Raw genomic sequence first — 24690 nt, 5'->3', positions numbered from 1 at the left:
ATGTTTTTCATAGTTTTTGAAGATGTGTGAGAGAGTTCTTTAAATGTTTATAACACATTTATTTTCTTCTCATAGGTGCCATGTGACAAAGTTTGCTTTAGATATTACATATGGTTTCTGGTGCATTACTTGCCAGACTTTGTCATGGGAACCATCTGACAGGAAGAACAAAGTACAAGTGCATGGGCAACTTCCAAATCAGAGCCTCTGCACAGGTTTGGTCCAGGTATCTCGAAACTTTGGAAAGTCCTAAATACAAACAAGTAAGTTTACAGTATGGACTGATTTGTGGTGGTAGTGAGGTTGATGCTGATGTTGATGGATGGACTTTTTCCAGAAACTGACCAAGACGTTAATGGTAGGTCTAGGCATTAAGTGACCTGAAAATAGGGCAGTACGTTTATTTTGCATATCTTTGAGGAAACACAAGAACAGAACAATCAGCCTGTATCGAGGAGCTAACTTTCTCCCCTTGTGGCAGAAACTGTTATGAGCTGGGCACACAGCTGGACTTCTTAGCCTCTCTTGAAGTTGGGCAGAACACTGTGACTAATTTTTGGCCAACAGAAAGTAATGGAAATAATGGGTGCCATTTCCAGGTCTGGGCCATAAAAAGCCTCCTGTGCAGTGATGGCAGGTTCTTCTCCCACCCACTGGCTGAATGGAAAGAATTCTGAGAACCTAAGGAAGAAACAGCCGTAAGCTAGAAGAAGCCTATATCCCTGAATTACTGCATAAGAGACTGACCACCACATTCCACACATTTCTACCCCTACCGTTTCATATTGAACTGTGATAAGAACCATATATTTTAATTGGGTCAAGCCATTGAAATTTTGAAGTCATTTGTAATAGTCTATATTGATTAATACAACCCTATTTCCCAACTTTTCTCCTGGTTGCAAGTAGTGAGAGAGACTAGGGTAAATTTCTGGAGTGTCGGAGGAATGAGATAAAAGAAGGTATCAGAGGCCACACTCAACATCAGAGAATACTGCATTTAAGGGGATTCCAGAGGTAATTTTAAAGCCTTAGAAATCCCTACAGAGCTGAAGCCAGGCATGGTAGCCTCTGCTTATCTAACCAGTCTCCTCTGGAAACTTTCATACTCTTGGGAGAACACTAAATAACCATCTCCAAACCAGTTCATATGAACCCCAAACACAGACTATTCAATTTGAAGTGCTTAGGGTCTAGTCAGATAATACCACATTTAGACCTGTCTTGCTTCTGCTTTTGTGTGTTGCTGAACATAGTGATTAAGGAGAAGAAAAATAAGTTGGTAAGTAACTTTGTTACTTGGGTGGGAGGATGGATTAGCCTAGTGATGGGTATTAAAGAGGGCACGTTCTGCATGGAGCACTGGGTGTTATACACAAACAATGAATCATGGAACACTACATCAAAAACTAATGATGTAATGTATGGTGATTAACATAACAATAAAAATTTTAAAAAAAGATTCTCTCTCTCTCCTTGTCCCTCTGTCCTCTCCCCACTCCCTCTCTTAAAAAAAAAAAGACTTGGCATGAGTTCTTTTTTTTTTTTTTAATTTAATTGACAGAGAGAGAGAGACAGCGAGAGAGGGAACACAAGCAGGAGGAGGGTCAGAGGGAGAAGAAGCAGGCTTCCTGCCGAGCAGGGAGCCAATGCGGGGCTTGATCCCAGGACCCTGGGATCATGACCTGAGCCGAAGGCAGTCACTTAACGACTGAGCCACCTAGGCACCCCTTGGCATGAGTTCTTAAGGGATGATTTATATGACCACATAGAGCTATGTTATGTGAGTGCTTCCCAATCTCTGTTCTCAATGATCAGATTCATTTTTTCCCCTAAGAGCCATATGCTTTGAAAGATTTTTATTTACTGAATAAATCACACTTATAAAGAAATCATATTAAGTATTTACTAGGTACCAGGTATTGTATTAATGATGCTTTACACCCATTATCTAAAATCCTCAAGGAGTCTGAAAAATATAAATTATTACTCCCCTTTTACAAATAAGTAAACTGAGGTTCAGAGATCTTAAGGACATAGCCTAAGTCTTATTGCGAGAAATTAAATTCTGGCCTCACCTCTACACCCACATTCTTTCCAGTACAGTCTGTCTACCCTATAGACAACACATGCAAGCAACCAGAACTTCTTAGTATGAAGATACATTCTTCACCGTGAGTTAGTATGGCATAACTTCCCCAGCTCCCCCCGACCCCAAAAGGAAAGAAGCTTTCCATTATTTAGTTAACCTGTTCAAGCTTTACTGAGTAAACATACAATGTCTTTCGGGCTTTTCTGAAGTACTGGACATGGTTCAAGTAATTCCATTACTATCCTTGTAGAACTGTGAGATCCTACAGAACCCAGACGGGAAACTGGAACTGGCAGTTCAAACAAATGGAAGTTGGACAGAAGGAATTCAGAACACAGATCCAGGCGCAGACCTCCTTCTCTGGAATTCTCTTTCTCTAGGATTCTCCCACTCCTTCGATTCTATCAAGTATTCAGTGATGTACCACAGGCTGATGTGAGGTAGGAAGTCCTTCAGATCCCACTAAATTTGGTGGGTATAGGGGGAGTCATTGAAGGCTACCAGCCTAGGATAATGAGTGGTAAAAGAAGGGAAGGAAAAAGAATGAGCAAGGAGGGAGAGGGACAAGGAGAGAGGCAGAAGAAGAAGGAAGGAAACCAAGAAAAGAGGTGGGTATATATAAAGAGGAAAAAAAAGAGAAAAGTTGACAAGGATGGATGATCCTTTACACTGTTTGGTCTTGTAAACTGCTGGTGTGATCTTCGTCACCAAGTGTAGTAACCCCCAATGGAGGCTATCAGCACGTGTTGCTAGTTTTGCTGGGAGAGCTACTGTTGAAGAACTCTTTCCTCAAAGAGACCTTCACCACCTCCCTTACCCAACTGGTAAATCTGAAGCCAGAATCTTAAAAAATTACAGAATAAATGGAGAAAAAGGATATTGTTAATTTCAGTTGTAAAAGGAAAATTGTTAGTCCAGTACCCTAAGGTTAAGTTCTGTCCTGCGATGCAGAAAATTCACAAAGTTTAATCTTTGTGCTGGCCGAAAAACAAAGTAACAACAAACACAAAAGACAAATGAGCAATAATAACCAAGTTACCCCTCTGGGTACCCAGAAATGCACAGCAACCCTGGAGCAGAGTGTAACCGACTTGAGTATTTAATTGCCATAAAGTAAAAGTGTTGATTTTAAAATTAAAAATAACTCGTTTTCCTTAGAAACCCAAATTCTTAGTTTCAATCATGAAATCCTTTAATATAGTTGCTTATATTCTCAGTGGATCAGTTATTTAGTTTATAGTAGCTAAAAGACAAGAGGTAAACATCATACAAAGAGAACAGATGCATACTTTTCCCTTACTCTGAACGGTACTCAAGAAACATCTAAAGATCTGTCTGTTCTGCATCCAAAGAAAAATGCTCTTCCTTAATTTTTTATTCTAGAGTCTAAAGTGGTTTTTGGGGGTTGGGGAGGAGTGGTAGGTGGAGGAGGAGTTATTTTAAAGTGCCATAAAAGATTCTTCTGGGAGGAAAAAAAAAGATTCTTCTGTATCTGAATTCCCAATGTTTAGATTCTCTTTAGTAAGTGTTAGCAAAAAGATCTGTTTGTCAATGGTTAAATTCTGGCTAATGAACAATTTCAGAGTAACTTCTTCTGGACCCAGAGAAAACACAGTCTCTGTTAGATTTCATATTCCAGAAATTTCTGCTCTGACCACCCTCAGAGATAAACTTGAACTCCTGTGTCCACTCCATAAAGAGGATAAAGCCTCAGTCTTAATCCTCTTATCCTTTATACAGGATAAAGGCTGTCTCCAAGGTGCCAGGCAACAACTCAGAACCCCTTTATCTGAACCTTCAAAGTAGGGATAATCATTTTAAAACAGTGTAAGTGGTCAAGTCCCCATTTTTAAAAACCCACTTTTTAGTAAGGTGTCATCACTTTACCTTAGTGATCAATATCAGGCTTAACAATAGTGGGACAACCAGACATTACGTACAACCTAATAGTGATGTAGAAGGAAGTACACAGCATTACCTATGACGAATTCTTACCAAAATGTTTAACCTGATTCTTATCAAGGCTTTAGATTCAACTTTGAGCTTACAAAAAAAAAAAAAAAAATACAGAGAACAGAAGAACAAGTTTAACAACACCATGAGAAAACAATCAGACAAATCCAGAAGGTGGGACAGTCTGTAGAATAATTAGTCCAGAGTCGTTAAGAAGTCAATGTCTTGAAAATAAAATGTATGTGGGTGTATTGCAAGGAGCCAGCTCTAGAATTCAGAACTGTAAGAAACATAATAACCAAATGAAATATGTGGATCCTGTTTGAATTAATCATCTTTAAAAGACATTTGGGGGAGGGAGAAATAGGAAGTTGTTCTTAAAGGGCATAAAGTTTGTTTATGATAATGAAAAAGTTCTGGAAATAGTTGTGGTGGTTGCGCAACATTGTGAATGTACTTAATGCCACTGAATTGTGCACTTAAAAATGGTAAATTTTATATTATGTACATTTTCCCACACAATTTTTAAAAAAGACATTTTGGGGACAAGCAGGGAATATTTGGATATGGATGAGTATTCATTGCTATTGAAAAATTATCTGAATCTTAGTGTGGTAATAGAATTGAATTTACCTAACAAAGTTGTATTTATTATTTAAAGATGAATGTTGAAGTATTTAGGGGTGAAATATATATATTTCTACAGCTTGCTTTAAATTACTTCAGGAAAAAAATAACAAAAGGAAAATGAAGAATATATGACACAATTTTAACAACTGTTTGATCTAGGTTGTAGATAATGGATGTTCATTATACTATTCTGATTCCTTTTCCGTATGTACTAGAATTTTGCAAAAGAGAAGGAAATCATGAACAAATCACTTCTCTATACAACAAAACGAACTCTGATTGCAGTTCTGAATTAGAAATGTGAGTTACCCAGAGGTGATGCTCTCTGGAAGCCCACACTTTCTAGAGGTAAGAAGATGGGTGGGTCAGATGAGTGTTGGTGGTCATAATCATGTAAGTTTAACAGAGAAGCCACATATAAGAAAGCGGCCAAAAAGAAAGTTTGAAGGGGTGAAGAGAAAGTTTCAACCCCAACCAGAGTGTAAGAAGTCTGCATAGAGAATCATTGCTCTCAGCCGTAACTGCTCCCCAGCTACTCCCCATATCCTCCCTGGGGTGTTTGGGCTGCTTAATCGCACTGAAAGGCAGACTGGTGCATTTCTGGGAGCTACAGAAAGGGAAAGGACTGTTTTCATCAAAGGCACCCTGTAGATCATTTCCCTTTTATAAATCGATGCACCAGAAAACATGTCACTAGGTTGTGTCTCTTCTAGATCATTATGAAGTTCATCGCCATCCTTATTCTTCTTTGTGAATAGAACTTTAGTGTTCCTTAACTAGAAGTGCACTGAGAAGAGAAGGGAAGAAGGCTTGGAAAAAAAAAAAAACATGCAAAGCACTAATAAAGTAAGGCTCTAGGAATGTAAATGGATGGCTTCCTCTGCACGGAGTATCTGATAACATCTGCAAAACACTTCATTTATACCAACAATTGTAACCTTGCTATAAAACACAAATTGCTTTAATAATTCTGCAATTTCCTTCCGGGTTAAAATTTTAATCGGAAATCTTGACATGAGCAGCTTCCTCTAATGGGTCTTTGGTTTGCAAGGATTGGTAAGGCATTGTTATTCACCGAGGCATTCTGCTCAGGTTTGCTTTGACCCTGTCTTCTCCACTACCGGCATCTCTCTATATCTCTGTTAGAAATCTTCCCACTAAAGACCATCTCGAAGAGGAACATCCATCCACCTTTTCTCATCCTCTCCTTCCTATTCTGCAAAAGGTGACAGTACTCCCTGATTGTAGGCATAGGGCCACATTTACAGTGAGTAGAGTCACTAGACCTCTCCCTCCCTATCCCCTCCCCTCCCCGCCTTTCTCCTCCTCTCCCCACCCTCTTCCCTTCCCTCTCTTTTCTTCTGTTTCCTTCTTTTAGGGGGCTTCAGTGTTAGGAGGGCATTTCCCTTTCATGCACTAAAGTTCAACCATCTGCTTCTTTTGGATTCTCCCAGATGCTTTGATTGCTCTCTTATCATCACACCCAGCATAGGGAGATAAAATTTCAAGATTCAAATTTGGGCTTAGGGCAAGGAAAAAATGCACCTTAAATCTTCTATCTTGGCTCTGAGATCTAGGCTGGTTTACTAGAGAGCTCTGCATTAGCATTTTAGGCACAACCTGATTAATGAAATGTTATATTAAAATTGATTCTATACCCTGAGGTATATACCCTGATTCTATACCCTGAGGGATAAGGGTGGTACCTGGGCTAAACCTGGGTTTAGATGTCCACAGATCCCTTGGCTTAATATTGTTCTCTCTCTTTCTGCATATATATACATACACACACACACACATATATATAAAACAGTTTTATTGAGCTTTACATCACATACCATACAATTCACCCATTTAAAGTATACAGCTCAATATTTTTTTTAGTATATTCAGAGTTGTGCAAACAAAACCACAGCCAATTTTAGAATATTTTATCACCCCAAAAAAGAATCCTTGTACCCATTAGCCATCAGCCCCATTTCCTCCTAACTTCTTCCATCAAACCTCAGCAATTAGACAATCACTACTCTATTTTCTGCCTCTATAGATTTGCTTTTCTGGACCTTTCATATAAATGGAATCGGTCTTTTGTGACTGGCTTCTTTTAAGTAGTGTAATGTTTTTCAAGATTTATCCCTGTTGTAGTTCTTTACTCCTTTTTATTGCTAAATAATATCCATTGTATGGATATACCATATTTTATTCAACCATGCATTAGCTGATAGACATTTGGGCTGTTTCTAATTATTTTTTTAAAGTTTGTTTGTTTGTTTGTTTATTCATTCATTCATTCATTCATTCAAGTAATCTCTACACTCAACATGGGGCTCCAACTCATGATCCCAAGATTAAGAGTTGCATGTTCTTCATCCCGAGCCAGTCAGGCGTCCCGGGATTGTTTCTATTTTTGACTACCATGAATAATATCACTATGACCATTCATGTACCATTTTATGGAGACCTATATTTTCATTCCTTTTTGTTGTATATCTAGGAGTAAAACTGCTGGTTTATATGGTAACTCTATGTTTAATCTTTTGAGGAACTTGCATACAGATTTCCAGAGTGGTATATCATTTTACATTCCCACTAGCAATGCATGAAGATTCCAACTTCTCCACATCTTGCCAACCTTTGTTATTATCTGTCTTTTTGATTATAGCCCTTCTAAGGGGTTTCACATAGTATCTCATTTTGGTTTTGACGTGCATTTCCCTTATGGCTAATGATGCTGAGTGTCTTCTCATGGGTTTATTGGCCTTTTGTACATCTTCCTCAAAGGAATGTCTATAAAAATTCTTTGTCTAATGGGAAAGTGTTTCCCATAAAAACTAAAAATTAGAAAATGGAGACTAAACTAAAGGAATTATAGGTACTTAATATAGACAGTATTTTTTCTACCAACATTATTTTAAAAATGGAATACATTATTTTAAGATGATATACAGACAGTACAAAAGAATGGACTAGCTAATCTAGATAATTGTGCTCGCTTCAGCTGCACATATACTAGATAATCTAGATAATTATCATTTTAGGATGATATATATTATATATTTGGGGGAGAGAAATGGGCTAGGTACTCTTCCCAAACACTGTAATTATGGGCAAGAGAAGCACATCATTGGGCACATTTGGATCATTTGATATATTTGCCACGTAGTACAATATTAAAATAAAAATGAGAATGAAATTAATATGCCAATAAAATCCAAGTAGAATTGGTTAGATGCTGAGGTTCCAGGTAGACTACAAACCTGAAGAATGTACTTCTGGGATATAGAAGTATAATGGTGTTAGAAACACAAAGTGGCATCAGTAATAAATATATTGAGTCTACAGAAAAAATTCTCCCCACCTTGTTTCTATGAATACATTTTCTATGTTAATGCAGGAAATAAAAAAATAAAACAAGTTTTGTGCATCCCCCAAAAATTCTTTGTCCATTTTTAAATTGGGTTAAAATTTTAAATTAACTTGTAAGTATTATTTATATATTCTAGAGGTAAGTTTCTTATCAGATATAGGATTTGCAAATATGTTCTCCCATTCTATAAGTTGTCTTTTCACTTTCTTAGTGATGTCCTTTAAAACATGCAAGTTTAAATTTTGATAGATTTTAATAGCTTTACATCATATTAGGTCAGTGGTCCATCTTGAGTTAATTTTTGTTAACTGATTGTTTTTCATGTGGGTATCCAGTTGACCTAAGCATCATTTGTTGAAAAGACAATTCTTGTCCCACTGAATTGTCTTGGCACCCTTGTCAAAAATCAATTGACCGTAAATATGAGGGTTTATTTCTGAATTCTTTATTCCCCTCCACTGATCTATATGTATATCCTTATGCAGTACTACACTATGTTAATTACTGTCCTCCAATTTTGTTCTTTTTTCAAGTTTGTTTTTTTTTTTCCCCCCAGCTATTTTGGTTTGCATTTCCATATGAATTTTAGGATCAGCTTGTCAATTTCTGGGGGGAAAAATACAGCTAGGATATTGATAGGAGTTGGGTTGAATCTGTAAATCAATTTTGGTGGTATTGCTGTGTTAACAATATTAGGTCTTCTGATCCATGAATGGGGGATTTCTTACCATTTCCTTAGGTCTTCTTTAATTTCTTTCAACAACACTTTCTTGTTTTCATTGTAAAAGTTTTACACTCCTTTTATTAAATTTATTTCTAAGTATTTTATTCTCTTTGACGCTATTGTAAATGAAATAGTTTTCTTGATTTTAGGGGGAGATTGCTCATAGCTAGTGAATAGAAATAAAATTGATTTTTATATATTGATCATGTACCCTGCAACCTTGCTGAGCTTTTTTATTAGTCATAATAGCTTTTCAGTGGATTCTTTGGGATTTTTTATATACAAGATCATGTCATCTACAAGTAGATACTTTTTCTTCTTCCTTTCCAGTCTGGATGCCTTTTATTTCAATTTCTTGCTTAAATAACCTGGGTAGAACCTCTAGTACGATGTTAAATAAAAGTGGCAAGAGCACTTTTCTCTTGTTCTTGATCTTAAGGGGAAAGCATTTAGTCTTTCACTGTTAAGTATGTTAGCTATGGGTTTCTTATAGATACTCTTTATCAGGCTAAGAAAGTTCTCTTCTATTCTGATTTTGTTGATTTTTTATCATTAATGGATGCTGATTTTGTCAGATGCTTTTTTCCTGCATTTATTGAAATGATCATGTGGTTTTTGTTTTTTATTCTATTGATATGGTATATTACATTAACTGACTTTAGGGTATAAAACCAACTTTACATTTCTGGGATAATTCCCATCTGATCATTGTGCAAAGTCTTTTTTCTTCAATTTTTAAAAAATTGTAGTAAAATACACATAACATAAAATTTACTATCTTAAACATTTTTTGGTATACACTTCAGTGGTATTAAATATATTCATAATGTTGTACAACCACCACCACCATCCAGCTCCATAACTCTACTCATCTTGCAAAACTGAAACTCTCTATCCATTAAGCAATACCTCCTTATTTTTTCTTTCCCCCATCCCCAGGCGACCACCATTCTACCTTCTGTCTCTACGATTTTGACTACTTTAGGAACTCCTAAAGTAGTCAAAATCATAGAGTCAAATTCTGTTGTTTAGGAACTCCTAAAGTAGTCAAAATCATAGAGACAGAAGGTAGAATATTTGCCTTTTTGTGACTGGTTTATTTCACTTAGCATAATATCCTCAAGGTTTATCCATGTTGTACCATATTGCAGAATTTCCTTTCTTTTTAAGGCCAAATATTCAATTGTATGTGTATACCACATTTGGCTTATCCATTCATCCATTGATGAACACTAGAGTTGCTTTCATGTTTAGCTACTGTGAATAATGCCACTATGAACATGGTTCTGCAAATATCTCTTTGAGACTCTGCTTTCAGTTCTTTTGGGTCTATATCCAGAAGAGCAATTGCTGGATCATATGGTAGTTCTATTGTTAATTTTTTTAGGAACTGCCATACTGTTTTCCATAGGATCTGCACCATTTTATACTCCCACTGACAGTGCAGAAAGGTTCCAGTTTCTCTACATCCTCACCAACACTAGTTTTCTATTTTTTTCTGAGAATAGCCATCCTAATGGGTATGACATGGTATCCCATTATAGTTTTGATTTGCATTTCCCTAATGACTAGAGATGTTGAACATCTTTTCATGTGCTTATTGGTCATCCATGTATCTTCTTTGGAGAAATATCTATTCAAGTCTTTTGCCCATTTCTGAATTGTTTTTGTTTTTGTTTTTGTTTTTGTTTTGTTTTGGGGGGGTTGGTTTGGTTTGGTTTTTTTGTTATCGAGTTTCAGGAATTCTCTGTATATTCTGGATATTAATCCCTTATCAGATACATGTTTGCAAATATTTTCTCCCATTCTGTATACTGTCTTGTTACTCTGTTGAATATGCCATCTCACTGTCTTCTACCTTCCATCGTTTCAGGAAAGTAGTCAGCTGTTATTCTTATTTGGGTTCTGTATGTGATGAGTTGTTTTTTCTCTGCTGATTTCAAGATTTTCTCTTTCTTTCTCTTTCAGCATTTTTACTATGCTGTATCTGGATGTAGATCTCTGTGTTTATTCTACTTAGGGTTAGTTGAGTTTCTTGGATATGCAGATTGCTGTTCTTCATCAGATTTCAGAATTTTCAGCCATTATTTCTTCAAATATTTTTTCTGCTCTGCTTTCTCTCTCCTCTCTGCCTGGTAGTCCCATTATGCATATGTTGATATGCTTAATGGTATCCCACATTTCTCTGAAATTCTGTTTCTATTTCTTTATTTTTCTTTCTCTTTATTCTTGTATGCATGTATGTATCTATCTTCAAATTTGCTGATTCTTTCTTCTGCCAGTTCAAATGTACTACTGAGCCCCTCTAGTGAATTTTTCTTTTCTATTCTTGTACTTTTCAAGTTTAGAAAATCCATTAGGTTCTTTTTTTAAAAAATGATTTATATTTCTTTATTGATTGTCTTATGAGACATTGTCATAATACCTTCTTTTGCTTTCTTAAGCATGGTTTCCTTTAGTTCTTTGAACACACTTATAATAGCTGCTATGATGTCTTTGCTAAGTTGGATATCTGGGCCGTCTCACAGGGAGTTTCTATTGATTGTTCTTTATCTCCTGTGTATGGGTCACATCACACTTTCCTGTTTCATTGCATGTCTCATATTTTTGTTGTTGTTGTTGTTGAAAACTGGACATTTTATTTTATTTTATTTTAAGTAAGCACTAGGCCCAAAGTGGGGCTCATGACCATGAGATCAAGAGTTTCGTGTTCTACTGACTGAGCCAGCCAAGTGCCCTGAAAAATGGACATTGTATTTTATTTTATTTTTAAAGATTTACTTATTTATTTTAGAGAGAGTGAGAACACAAGCGTGCATGAGCAGGGGGAGGGGTAGAAGAAGAGGGAGAGAGAGAAAGCATCCTCTAGCAGACTCCCCGCTGAGCACTGAGCCCAATGCAGGGCTTGATCCCATGACTCTGAAACCACGAACTGAGCCAAAACCAAGAGCTGGCTGCTCAACTGACTGAGCCACCCAGGCGCCCCCAAAAATGGACATTTTAGATAATATATTGTAACAACTCTGGTTACCGATCCCTTCAACTTTGTTTATTTTTGAGCTTATGAGCTTATCATTATAGTTTGCTTTTTTATTTCTTTAGTGACTGAGCTAGATTATTTTAGTGAAGTCTATTTGTCTGCAATGCAGAAACTCTGCTGTTGCTCCTTAAAAAATACATACTTGGACATATATATGCATTGTCATCCTGGGATGACAGAGATTTTAACACAACTCTCTTTGGCTGTCTTTATCCCTGATCTCTCTGTTGTCTGTCTCTGTTGGTATGATCCCTAGCTGTTAGGCTCCATTAGTTGCTAGCTTATCACTCTATTGTTTTCAATAAGCCCTGAGGCGTAAATTGCTCCACAGTCTGATCCAACTAAATTGAAGCCCCTCTGCAGAGGTAGTTTTTGAGGCCAGTCTTTGAGACTTGTTCTGACCCCAGGAGAGCTCTTCTTAGCTATCTTTTCCCCTGTTTCTCTAGCTAGCTGGCCTATGGTCTAGCTTTTGTTGCTCTCAGAGCTACTGGCTCCCCCTTCATTGCTTCTTACTGAATCTCCATTGTTTTGCAGAACTTGTTTCAGCTTGAGGTTCCCCACACTCGGCTCCAAACAAAGTCAGTTCACTTGTGAAGAGCTTCAGAGCCCAATGCTTATTACCTACACCTTCCCCTGAGAAAAATCTCAGAGACTCTGTCTTGAAGTGGGGGCAGGAACAGTGACCTGCTTCTCTTGGAGTGATACCCCTGTTTACAAGCAAGGTAGGGGCAGTAGCCTCTGGTCTTCTTGCCTCTCATCTCCCTCTGTAGAACAACAACTTTAACATTATTTTTTTAAAGATTTTGTTTTTAAGTAATCTCTACACCCAATGTGGGGTCTGAATTCATGACCCTGAGATCAAGAGTCACATGCCCTACTGACTAAACCAGCTAGGCACCCCTAGGACAACAACTTTAAATGGTTGTTTTAATAAAGATTAATTTTTGCCAGTTATGGTTGTTTTGTTCAGGAGTGGGTCTGTGGATCTCCTCATACCATCATTCTAGAAATTGTCCCCTAATAGGATCTTAATAGCAGTAAACCTTTTCTTGACTGCCAACAACATCTTTCTGAACTTCTGTTCGGGATTTGAGTTCTGACGAAAAGCAAGTAGGATATTAGAAGACTAAACTGGAGGTGAATTTGGAGATAAAGTTACTGATAGATCACCCCTGAAACAATGAAAACTTTATAGAGAGGCTCTATAAAGAGAACCATCACCCTTGTGCATTCTAAGTATAGAATACCAGCAGATACTGATCAAAATGAACCACTACACCAGGTATCAGGAAACAAAGATTCTAATTCTTAACTCTCTTCCAGCTTTTCTGGGTGATCCTAAGTAAGCTAGTCAACCTCCTCTGAGCTGCAGTTTCCACAAATAATATATTATGTTAAAGGATTTAGCTTACTGCTGATCCCCCAAACAGGACATATGGTTTAGATCTGTTAATGGTGAAGCAACTTTCACTCAATCTTTCCTACTCCTTCTCCCTCCTGCTGTCTCTCGTGATTGACATCAAGCATCTGGGAAGTATCTGTCTGGGCTTTGAGAGTTATCACTGCCTTGGATCTGTGAACTCTCCACGGAGCTTTGGCCTATAAGCACCATGTTCTAAACACCTTGAACTTGTTGTATGAGGAAGAAGAGTCACAAAGGCTTATCCCTGCCCTCATTGAATGTTTTGATTTATAAAAGAAAAGGAAGTAGGACACTTGGAATTTCTAGCTCTGATAGCCTGGTTATAGTCTCCCATTCCAAGCCAGAATTATATCTCATCCTCCACAGGCACTAGTGTTTCTGGTTATTTAAATTGAAGTTGATTCATAGACAATTTGTCTCACAATTATGCCCAGCTATCTTTGGAACAAAGTTTGCCTCCAGTAGAATCTTTACAAAGGCCTATGGCCCTCACTTAATTTTTACTGACTTCTTAATAAGCAGTGCCACAAACTATTTGAATACCTTGGAGATCAAGATTGTTAAGTCCCCTCAGTCATTAAGATGGTTAAAATCAGTCTCCCTCCTTGGGGCGCCTGGGTGGCTCAGTCGTTGAGCGTCTGCCTTCGGCTCAGGTCATGATCCCAGGGTCCTGGGATCGAGCCCCACGTCGGGCTCCCTGCTCTGTGCGGAGCCTGCTTCTCCCTCTCCCACTCCCCCTGCTTGTGTTCCCTCTCTCACTGTGTCTCTCTCTGTCAAATAAATAAATAAAATCTTAAAAAAAAAAAAAAATCAGTCTCCCTCCAGAGATTATGTTTAACAAGGTTACCCACAGGATGGGGACTCTGGCCAAAAAACCCCAGGTCTGAATTGAGAGCGACTGACCAAACCAAGATCAACCTAGTTGTCTTACTTGTAACAGCACAACCATCATCCTGCCTGGGAGGCAGAGTTTGTGCAGTACATGAAGTTGTTTTAAAAATTTAGGGCCTGGAGTGCCTGGGTGGCTCAGTCTGTTAAGTGTCCGGCTCTTGGTTTCGGCTCAGGTCATGATCTCATGGGTCATGAGATTGAGCCCTTTGTCAGGCTCCTTGCTCAGCGGGGAGTCTGCTTGAAGATTCTCTCCTTTGCCCCTCCCCCAACTCATGCATGTGAGCTCTCTCCCTCTCTCTCTAATAAATAAATAAATTTTTAAAAATGGGGGCCCAGTAGAGAGTTATGGCTTAACGGTTTTGAAAAGAGATAGTCATAATGGTTACCCAAGATTATGAATGTATTTAATGCCACTGAACTGTACATTTAGAAATGGTCAAAATGATAAACTTCATGATATATGTATTTTACCACCACACACACACACACACACACACAAAAGCCACCTGGAGCCCCAGTGTTGCTGGCTCTCTGTCCAGAATGTTCCTCTAATTATTTAGTAATAACATTGAATCTGAGGCTTTGCCAGCACCTGAATTTCCTGAAGAGCTCCAAAGGTTGCTTAAGTATTACTGCCATCAGCGTGGCAAATGGAAAAAAAAAATTTAACTTCCCATATCTTGTGCCTATGTCTCCAGAAACTTGGAAATAATATGAAGCTACTTAGAATCCAGGGATGCAGAAGGGCTTCGGATGGGTGTATGTACATTTGGCATTAGCCTGAGTAGGCATCCACTTCCCTGTGCCCTCATTAAGTGGTACCTGAAATAACTAGCAGGATCATTAAGTGGCTTACCCTAATCCTTCTAAATTGTTAGACTTAATCTAGAATTATGACGATACAACTCCAATTAACTGTCAATAGTTTTTGAACATCCTTTTCTATTGATATGTCTTTTTCCTGTTTATCTGTTAGCCTGCCACAGCCTTGTGACCCAAGGCTTGGAATGGATCAGACCTCCTACTCACTCCCTCCTGCGCACACCATGTCTCCATGGTAACAGCTTGTCAGGCCCTGCTTGGTGCAGGTTCTGAAGACCTCTCATCTGCAGCCTCAGTCCTGCACAGAGTCAGTCTTAATAAGCCAGGCTTCTAAGTAGGAGCTTGTGTTAGGAGCCCCATGTCTCTAGCTGGCAGGGTTTGAAACTGTCCTTAAGCCTCCTTTGGGGTACACCTGAGGTGGCCCCAGTGCCACTGAGTTGCCCTGACCTTCCTCCATTGCTATTCAGGCCGGTGGTAGGGTATCTGTCTGGGATTCCTGCTTCAACCTGAACTCATCATCTCCTTCCAGCAAGTTTTCCTCCTATCATCTTCCTCCATCCATAAAGCTGAGAGCCATTCTGAATATTTCAGGCCCTACCTGTGGCTGATCACCAAGGTCAGTTGGCGCAACTGCTTTGTATCTCTCAGACTCATCTTTCTCTGCATCACTATTGTTTTTGCTATGGTTCAGGCCCACGTCGTTTCCTTCTTCAATTACTGCAAGATCCTCCAACCTGGTCCTCCTACTTCCATGTTTGCTTTCCTTGCATCTAATCTCTACATTACAACCAGTGAGAAAGCTTACTAAAAAAGCAGACCTGACATGTCCTTCCCCCCACAGAGTCAGCATTTCCCAGCATTACCCTCAGGGTGGATTTCAGACCCACTTGCATGAAACACAAGATTACACCTTTGTAATTGGACCCTTGCTCACCTCTCCAGGATCATCTCTTGCCCTCTCCCCCTGCATTTTCGTACTTCGGCCACACCAAAACACTTTACTTCTCCAATGAGCCACCTGTCCTCTCTTGCTTTTGTGACTTCTCTGCTGCCTCCTCTACCAGGAGTGTCCTTCCTCCTTCCTTCTGTATAGGCCTTTCACACATTCTTGGGGAAGTTTTCCCAACTCTTGAATCTTAAGTGCCTCTTCTAAGTTCTCCTTGAGCTCCTGTATTTACTCCCTTTCTGCCTTTCTACTGAACTCTCAACTCCCCAAGGGGAGTGTGCCAACCTCTATCTCAGTGCCTAGCATATTCACTCAAAAGTGAAAGAATGAAGAATAAGCCTCTGGAATAAAAATATCACCACGTGCTGATTATAAGTACATCCTTTCCCAGAGTCTTCTGTTATTGGACACCATTCATCCACCAGACAGGATCAGCTAGAAATTTGATACACTGCCAACACATTGCAATTTGGACTGCTGGTCACTGTCCTTGGAGACACTTCTACAAATGGGTCAGTTGCCCCAGCTCAGCTCTGGCTAGTCCTGGTTGCCTCCTTTTTGTTGGTCACAGGGAGGTCCTTGCTGGCCTCATGGCTGAACCCATGTGGCTTCCATCAGTAGCTGGAGAGCCATTCCTAAGAGCTGAGATAGTGAGTCAGTCCTCCTTTCATTGCCCAGGGAAGATTCCTTTCTCACTGGTTATGCAATGTCAACCAGGCTGTGTTTTCCTTAGTGGAATCCAAGATATGGAATCATGGTAAGAGGAGAAAATAGCAGATATTCTCAGGAATAGATACAATTTGTTATGTTTCTCAGGAGAATTTGGGGAGGGGCCAGGGCAGGATGAGGAAATTGGTAAAGCACCTGTGTTCATAGATAAAGAAATAAAGCAAAGGAAGAGCTGAATGTATATGGATACTTTCCCCCCAGAAAGTTCAGTGGATTATCTGAGAAAGAAGCCAGGAAAAGAGAGACTTCTCACCAGAGGTGGGTGCCTACCTATGTGGATACCTGATGTTAAAGAACATTCAGCCCTCAGCCCTGTTCCATTCACTTATTCCTAAATCAACACATCTCATCTTCCAGAAGTCAGAAACCAAACAACTTTTTGCTATGGACCTGGAAAAGATGAAAGAAAGAATGGATTTTGCCTCAAACTGAGTTCCCTTGCTACCAGTAGAGGCTTACAGAGACAGGGAGGAGTAAGGACTCTAAGAAGAGGAGGTAGCAAAGCAAAGGCATAATCTCATTTTCTCCCCTGCAGTAAGAAACCAAAAGATCCATTAGATGAGAAAATGTATGTGAAAGCACTTAGCACAGTGCTTGGCAAATAGATTAGATTCAATAATATTGACTTTTTTTTGTTTTATCTATGTTCAGCGTAGGGACCCATAAGACAGTTTAGTGTGTAGGAAGACTAACAGGGGTGCCAGTGGGAGTAGGGAAGTGTTCTCTACCTGGATGATAGTGAAAATTTTGCAATTAGAGTTTCTTTCCTTTGACTCTATTTAAAAGCAAATATCAAGTAGAGATAAAACATTATCTGGCAGGCTATATATAGATAGATAAGATACACACACACACACGTATACACACACACACACACATACACATTACATATTTTCTTATAGTCAGTGGTAGAAAGAACATAAACATCATAGATGGGGGATAAGTACAAATTTTCTACTTCTCAAAGCTAGACAAAAACCTGTCAGTCTGAATTGGAATACTATTACTCTTATAACTTCTACTATGTAGAGAAATAATTTTAACGTGTATAAGGTTCTTGTAGAGATGAAAGAGCAATGTAGAAATCAAGAAACACCAGGTCATTTGCCTCAATACTGAGGCACTTTCTTAATCAGACATGTTAGGAGTGGTAGAAGATCTTATCTGTTGACAATTTAGAAAGTGATAGTTGAGGCCAAAGGAAAACAGAAATCACTAGCACTTTTATGCCTTTGAAGTGCTTAATGGGCAGCTTCTAATTCTATTTATGTATGTTAATACTACCAAAACCTAGAACAGCACTCATAGTACTTGTAAGTGCTCAATAAATGTTTGTTTAACCAAAACCAAACTAAAAAGCAAAACAAACCAAAACCAAACTGGTACTTGTTAACACCAGTCAACTATGTCCCACACTAGGTTCAGTAAAACTATCAGGTTAATATAAGCTCCAAAAACAAAGTACCCACCTTCTATATTTGTGCAGCGCTATCCCACATGTACTCTCAACAGTTCCCTGAGATATGTAGTCTTTACTGCCTCCATTCACAGGCAAAGGAACTGTGTCACAACAGGTAAAGGGGCTTACTCAGATTCACAAGAAAATTAATATTAGCCTAGAGTCTAAGATTCCTAACTCCAAAATTAACAGACAAAAGGAAAAGACTAAACAACAACAACAACAACAACAACAACTTTTTTGGGGGGTAAAAGAGATTCCCCTTAATATTTTAATAAAGAACTTTTACAAACAATAATTGAAAGACAAAGACCCCAACAGAAAAATTGGCAAAGGATACAAACTAACAAATCATAAAAGGAGATCACTGTAGCAATCAAAGAAAGGCCCTGCCTGAAATATGAGTTCGGAGCTCTCTGCTAAGTGGCCTAGACCAGACCTCATAGCCGAGGTAGAAGATAAATGGGCCATTTTCCTTGCCCGAATCCCAAACCTGAATCCTGCAATTTTAACATCCTTCACTGGGAGTGAAGACGTTAGAAAGCCAAGAACACTGGCAAGAATGGGTCAGCATTGTCTGGGCTTCATGGATAAATAATGCCGAGGAGGAGGAAGGCATAGGGCAGCCTCACAGAGCCTGTGGACCTCCTGGCATTCCTTGCAGAGGGAATCAAGCCTTGCCTGGCTCTGTGTAGCCCTTAGAGTCAAGCCACTCAAAGTATGGTTTGCGAGCATCTCCAGGAAGCTCACAGAAATGCAGAACCTCTAGTGTCCACTCTAGGCTTCATGGGCCAGAATCTGCATTTTAGCAAGCTTCCCAGGTAATATTGATGTGCATGCGCAGTGGAGCTCAAGCAACACGGCCCTGGGGATCTGCAGGGTTTCCTTATTGTAGGTGCTCCGTAAATGTCTGCGGATTGAATGAAAGACTGGACAGGGTATCACTGGGGTCCCTTTCTAAAGTAAATCATCTGACTTACTGAAAGCTAGTGACTATCCACGCTGAGTAAAGTACTGACCATCTTACAAAGGGCTTTAATAAGATTAATGAATTAATAACAGCATTCTGGTGTTGGTATTTTCTACAGTGAATCTAGAGTTTCTTATTAATGTTATTTCACTAGGCTCCTTTATATGCCCAGGAGGCACCAACAAGGCACAAATCCTTCTCTATTGCCCTTTCTGAAAAGCACTGAGAATGTAAAATTGGATGAGTAAACATGAGAATGACAAATCTGAAAACGCTGGGGAAAGGGACCCCACCAATGTAGGACGCAGCTCTTTTACCTAATTTTCACAGTGAAGGCAGTCCGTACATTTTCACCTTGTACCAAATGGGCGTGTGGGGGGGAGGGGTGAAGAGGGAAGGAAGAGAAAGAAGAGACCAAGGATTAAGGACCTTTGTGCTGTCCTATGAGCCTACACAGGCAGTCACCAAATCTGGCCATTCGGTGCTTCTGAAGCAAGCAGCTGTGCACCATCATCATTATTATCATTATCCTCACCATCACTTTTAATCTATCTACTTTCTGTCTGCCAACCTCTTTACTGAGCCGACCATCTTGGTAGTGACCTACACCTTAACGTCAGGGTTGGCCACAGACCTTAGGCTGCCAGGAAACCAGTTAAAAGGAGGGAGACAAAAGGGATCCAGAGAATGGAGAAGCATTCTGAGTTCTGCTAATGAGTGAGGTGACTCACAGCTGACTCAGACTAGTGAAGACGAGCCTGGGAGATGGGAGGCGGTGCAGGGCAGACCTCAAAGGAGCTCTGCCGAAACGTTCAAATGGGAGCTGGGAGGCCAGGGACGCGGTGTTATTTAGAGAACTGCCTGCAGCTCTGGTGTTTTGCAGGGAGGAGCGGATCCTGAAAACAGAGAGAGAAAATTGCACTTGAGGCCAGAAACTGAGTTGTGAATCCGTAGCCTTCTGTGCTTTGACAAATGTGTAAATTCTCTAGTGACATTGACCTGCTCTTTGGCAAATCTCGGAACATGAACTCAATAGGAATTCATTGACATCAGGTCGCTGGGAAATAGAGGTAAACCATGTACCACCCTTGATTTTTCTAATGCCCTCAATTAGAAAAATAAGCCTTTTTTTTTTTTTTTTTTTTACTTTCTTTAGTATTTTACCTTTGGAGAACATTGTGATCCAACCTGTGCTTATAGATAGATTTTTTTTTTAATTTGAACATATAAGTAAAGCATCTTCTCTTATTAATGGCTAACTGAGGTTCTGAGTTTGAAGATGCTAAGGCCACGTGTTGTTATGAAGTTTGGTAGCTGCACTGTCCTATATAGACTGAACTGAAATCATATGGACTGAAATGACACACTCTACCTAGGTCCTCTGAAGAGCATGCATTTGTGAGATGGCTGACTGTAGGTATGAACTACTTGGCTGACCTAGCTTGTCTCCCTGTGCTAAGTGACCCACACAGATATTAACCCTACAACTTCAGCCTCATTAAGACAATGCAAACCAACCAAGCTGTCTAAAAATAGTTTTAGTTGATTACACATTTGTATGTGATTTGATGACTATGGTCACAAATGTACTTCCCTAGAATGGCACTGTGGCAGTGGAAAAGACAAGGGTTCTTTGGCAGTTTGCCCACCTGTGAAATTTCACTGAGATGAAAAATAAGTTGCTCTAAAAGCAAAAGTGTTTTTCTATATTTTTCTCTGTATTTTTTTTAATCATGCTTTTTTATTTGACATTGGGTTGTAGAATTTTCCTTTAGCTTTTAGCTAATTCTTTAACATGGTTTCCTATGACAGCTTGATATTCCATTTCCTTACTATGTCATTGGATCCACCCTTTGTTGAACTCGTAAGAATGGTGATATTTATATCATTTGGCGTAGATTGTTACGTTTTTCTGAATATTTCATTAGGTTATATTAGCAGAATGAAGTTACTATGTCATAATGTTCTGAACATCTTTGAAGTTTTAATATATTTCCAAATTTTCCTTCAGAAAGGTTTTGCCATCTGATAACTCTTCCAGAAATCTATCAGTGTTCCTACTTCCACATACCTTTGTCAGCACTAGATACTATTTTTCTTTTATCTCCACTCATTTTGAGGATATTTAAAAATGTTTATTTGTTATTGAGATCTCTTTCTATGATTTTAAAGCATGTCTTTTGTAAATTTTTCTATTGAAATATTTGCCTTTTAATTATTGATTTGTAATAGCTCTTATATATTAAGGAAGCATCCTTTTCCTAATTTTTTATTAGACTTTTAACTTTTTTTATAGTGACCACCTTTGTTTTTATCTCTAAAGATAATACCAGTCACAATTAATTTACACGGTTGATGGACAAACCAAATATGAAATTATTTGTGAAAATGCTGTAAAACATAAAGGATTTTTATCACATACTTCCAGGGTTGATGCTACCCAGAAAGCAAGATCATTGGCCTACAAGTCTAACAGGAGTTTGTAGGCAATTAAACTTCTTTTCATGGCTCTGACAGTACCTTACAAAACAAGAAATTAATTTAAATCTTTTGTATCATAGTTACTAGGAATGCTATAAAAATAAACAATGATATCAGATTTAAAGCACTCTGAGACTTTTAGATGGTTCCACATAAAACAAGTTTATTGTTGCATTATTATTCTTTCACTTTCATTTGAAAAATCTAATTAATCCAGTACAGGTGCTTTATAACAGGAAAGGCATTATATTCATCACTGTTGTTACTTCAGGCTCATAAGTTATGTATGCCCTGCTCACCTGCCCAGATAGTCCTTTCCTCAAGCTTTTCTTTACTTGAAAACAAAAAGAGGTCCATCCATGAAAAACTCTTCTCCAGTAGAAAGAAATGGTTTTTTAAATTATATAGTTTTAGAATTAATTAATTAAGTAAGTAAGTAGTTAAACAATATTTAAAGGCATACATGGACAAGTCTTGCTCCCAGGGATATGTCCTTCCTCCCTCTGCCTCCACCCTTCTCCCTATGGTTTCTTTGTATTGTTCCAGTGTTTCTTCAATATATATGTGAGCAGATACAAATAAATATTATCATTACGATTCCTCTTTTCATTCAGAAGAGTAGCATACTATATACATTATTTTGTACTTTGCTTTTTAAAACTAAACAATATATCTTCAACAGGAGACCTTCAATAGGAAGACATGTAATGTAAACAAGAGACATGATGACATTGGCGTTAAAAAAGAAAGTTTTAAAATTCCTGTGCCAGTTCTGTCACCATAATCATAGAAACTTAGAATTGGATAGTGTGGTAAAAGCTTTTCTGGTCAGTTATCAAACCTGTTCCTCTTTTTCCTGGGCACAGAACTCATTTTAAGCCTCCCTTGCAGTTGGGCATGGACATGGGACTGAATTCCACTGGATAGAAAGAATGTGAGCAGAGCTTCTGTGCACCACGTCTGGGTCTAGCCTATAAAAATCTCCCCACACAATCTTCCATATTCTTTCTCTGTCTGTCAGCAGGATGTTAATGCCTAGAGCAACCTCATAAGCCACATGTTGAAGATGGCAGAATTACAAGATGGAAGGGCCTGGTTCCTTGAATGACCACTTGGAAGAGAGGCACCCACCATGAACACCCATTTTGGATGTTTTATGAGTGAGAAATAAATTTCTTATCATGTCTCAGGTTTGATATACAGATTTCATACTACAGTTAGTATTGCCTTAATTAACATAGACCACAACCTCAAAGTCCCTCTAGTCCAATGACTGGCATATGGCAGGTGCTCAATAAACGTGTTTGGATAAATGAGTGAATACTCGAACACCTCTGGAGATAAAGAATTAATCCACTGCCCTATCAGTTTAATACATTTCAATCAGCTAGAATTATTGGAAAATTACTTATATGGAGCTAAAATCCATTATCTTTAACTTGTACTCATTTGTGACTGCCCTTCCCAGTCACTCAAAATAATTCTGAACCCTCTTCAATGCAGCCCTTCAATTATTTAATAATACTTACTCTCATTCCCTCCATGACAAACCTCTGGTTTCCAAGCTAAATAGTCTAATGTTTTTCATTGTTCTTATTATGTTATAGTTACTAAAACTCTTATCACCATCTTTACCCTCCTCTGGGCATTTTGGTCGGGTTTGTCATTGTTCCCCATTCAATGGGTATTCAGAACAGAACATCATACCCTTGGCAACACTGACCAGCGTGGGAGGGTACCAATTGCCCCTCCCAGTCAGGGCTTCATACTTCAATTAATGCAGCTTAATATTTTAACAGTCTTAGAGGTGGTCATATCACCTGTTGACTCATTTTGAGCTTGTGGTCAAACTTCCTACCTCTTCTCTCTCCTCTCCTCTGCCTCCCATATATACCATGATTTATTATATGACCTTAGACAAATCACTTCACCTCTCTAGGACTAATTTCTCATGTGAAAAATGAGGTGATTGAACCAGATGACTTCTGAGTTGTTTCCCCCTGCCCCATTCTAATATTCTTTGAGTCAAAATAAGAAGTTCTAAGAGAGCTCACATTGTACTTTTATGTAGAATCCTTCACCCATAGCAGTATGAGAGTATAAACTGCCTGGAAACATTAAGCTCATTGAACAACATGAAACTGGACAGGTAATTTTCCTCAGCTTACATTCACAGGTATGTGTATAGTGTGTGGTAAGTTGTATATATACAGGAAGGCCAACTGACTATGCTAAAATGTAGTGGTCAAGGAGGGAAAAAATAAGGCACAGGCAAAAAATAAAAATAATAAAATTAAAAAACAGTGAGGTCATGGGGGGGAATCAGGGTGTGGTTTTCTTTGAAGGAACACTCCATCACTTTTTTAATCCAAGGGAGAATAGCCATGAAAAAGAGGATATACATCTCACTCAGCTGAAAGCCTGGTTTGATGTGTTGTCAATTTCCTCATCTCATTTCACACACCATCCAAACGTGCCAAAAACAAAACAAAACAAAACAAAAAAAACCCCACACTCAACCAATGGGCAAATAAATGCATTTGCTATGGGGGAAATCAAACCATGTCTCAATAACCCTTGCCCTTGGTAAATTTCTTATAAAGCAGACATCTCCCATGATTTTAGCTGGTTAATTTTTCCTGGTATTTCTGCATGACTGTCCTCTTTCCATCCACACCTGAGAGGCTGGATCCACTTTCCACCCTAGACTGAGATTCTAGGCATTATTATTTGACCTCTTTTGAAAAACTCATGCAAGCTTTATAACCCGATCTGGGCACACCCCCCATTGGGGCCTGCATTTCCTGTGCATGATGCTTTGGTTTCCTAGGTGACAGTGGGAAGGAATAGACCTGTTAGCTTGTGGCTTCTGACTCACTCTCTGCAATGGACGTCACAGAATCGTGGCTGAACAAGTGGATGCTGATAAAAACATGTGCTTCGGGGAGCAGCAGGGCACTAATGGTTAAGACCATCCCATTGTACCAGGTTTCCCTCCCACTAAGCAAGCCAACAGACAGACAGAAATACCAGATCTGAAAAAAACAAGCAACAGATTTGAAACCCTCTCTGAACTCCCATATTGAAGTGCACAGTGGAGTCCTATTTACCACCCCATTATTTTATTCCTTTCCCTGTTTAGAATTTCCTTTTTTTTTTTTTT

The 24690-nt window shown here is 38.8% G+C and overlaps 1 protein-coding gene and 1 long non-coding RNA gene across 4 annotated transcripts in view; one reads left to right on the top strand and one right to left on the bottom strand.

Annotated features, from left to right (window-relative positions):
• The window catches only part of LOC118526760 (uncharacterized), a 39204-nt gene extending 36678 nt beyond the window's left edge, over positions 1-2526 (top strand). The window contains exons 2-3 of the long non-coding RNA XR_004912784.2: positions 76-263; positions 2343-2526. This is a non-coding gene — a long non-coding RNA (uncharacterized LOC118526760). The remainder of the gene's footprint in view (positions 1-75; positions 264-2342) is intronic.
• The window catches only part of MKLN1 (muskelin 1), a 312186-nt gene that overhangs the window by 197536 nt on the left and 89960 nt on the right, over positions 1-24690 (bottom strand). The gene's annotated exons all lie outside the window — the stretch shown is intronic.

The sequence above is a fragment of the Halichoerus grypus genome, chromosome 12 (assembly GCF_964656455.1).
Source record: "Halichoerus grypus chromosome 12, mHalGry1.hap1.1, whole genome shotgun sequence".
NCBI classification, from domain to species: Eukaryota; Metazoa; Chordata; class Mammalia; order Carnivora; family Phocidae; genus Halichoerus; species Halichoerus grypus.
The sequence above is the reverse complement of the archived record's forward strand: the minus strand, read 5'-3'. Positions and strand labels throughout refer to the sequence as shown.